Here is a 1,647-nt window from a genome sequence, read left to right on the forward strand (position 1 = left end):
TAGATATGTAAATACTTAGAAATTGGGTGGATGTAAATGCCAGTTTTTTTTATTTAACATCTTAGAAATTGGGTGGTAAGACATTGCTTATATTGTTTAGGGAGCTTATGTTGTCTTGTTCAAGCAGTTTCTTCGTTCCAACAATTTTTTCGAGAAGCCGTGTTCGTTAAATTGGAAGACGTCAACTACGACTTGAAATAACGAAAATTTATCGTTCTTGTGAAATAACTTCTGGAGATGTTCGTGTCCCGCCGCTTCACCAGACGAACAAAATTTCTAGGTGTCGGTGTTAACTCCAATCGACATCGTTGGTATAAATTGAGAAATTTCATTTGATGGCTTTGAATTTACCTCTAATTTTTTATGTAGCATTTACATACATACCATCCAATTTTTATGTATTTACACCTCTAACAACTAAATTATACCTTTTATTTTGCACAACTCAATTCTCTCACATCACATTAAAAATTATCCTAATTTTAATTTTTAAAAAGTGATATATATATTTTATACATAAATGTGATGGCATATATGTATAATATGTTGTGCTGAAAATATTTCTGAAAAAAGCTTGAAATACTCGTATACGTATGTGGATCTGTAATAGGCACCTGTACGAATACGTTCACAACGACAATGAGAAGTTTCGTTTGATAAAATACATATTTGATAGATACATTATTTCTAAACGAGTATTTTACGGAATATGTTCCTCTTTCACGAGCAACATGAGAAGCCGCTTAAACAAGTTCGTCATACCATTTTCCTGTATAATCTTCTACTTCTATTTCCCCCCCTATAGCGGCCGAGTAATTTACATTGTAGTCGACAATGACAATAAATAAGATGTTTTGGAGTGCTAATTGATCATGACGAGCCAATGGAACTCATTCTATAAATGAGGATACTAGAGTTTTGTATCATTGAAATTGGGCTCGGACAGCCAAAACAACTAATTATCATGTTGTAAATAAAGTTCTTACAATTGTCCATGATGTCGACCACAATGTAAAATCAAGCAACGAATATGTTTATATTGTAAACTTAAAGACAACCAAGATAGGCAACACACAATGTATATTTCTACACAACACAAACGAAAAAAATACTTAGTATCAACCAATAACATTCAATATCAACCAAAATCAAATGGATCAATTTGTTCATAATATAAATAGAAAATAAGAAAAGGAGCACGTAGCTAAGACGGAAATAAATAAATAAATAGATATATGCATGTATGTATCAATATATGAATGCATGTATGTATGTGTATATATATATAGACACGCACGCGCGCATGCACACACACACTAAGATCATGTAGAAGTCTAATGAAAATTGGTAGTTTGACCCGCCTAAATGATAACTATTCTTTACTTAGAATTGATGTTTATGTCGACTCTAAAATTAGATATTTAGTTATGAGATTTCTTGATATACTCTCTAATTATCATCAAATAAAAATTTATCTACTAGAAAGTGAGAATCTAGCCTTTATTAAAAACATTGTTCTTTATTTACAATATATTTTCCTTTTGGCTAAAAATATTGGTGCACAAATAAATCAAACAAACAAATGATTGATTGATGTATTATTTTTTCAAAAATAATATATATATATATATATATATATAAAAGCTT

Source organism: Phalaenopsis equestris, unplaced genomic scaffold, assembly GCF_001263595.1.
Source record: "Phalaenopsis equestris unplaced genomic scaffold, ASM126359v1 Scaffold000589, whole genome shotgun sequence".
NCBI classification, from domain to species: Eukaryota; Viridiplantae; Streptophyta; class Magnoliopsida; order Asparagales; family Orchidaceae; genus Phalaenopsis; species Phalaenopsis equestris.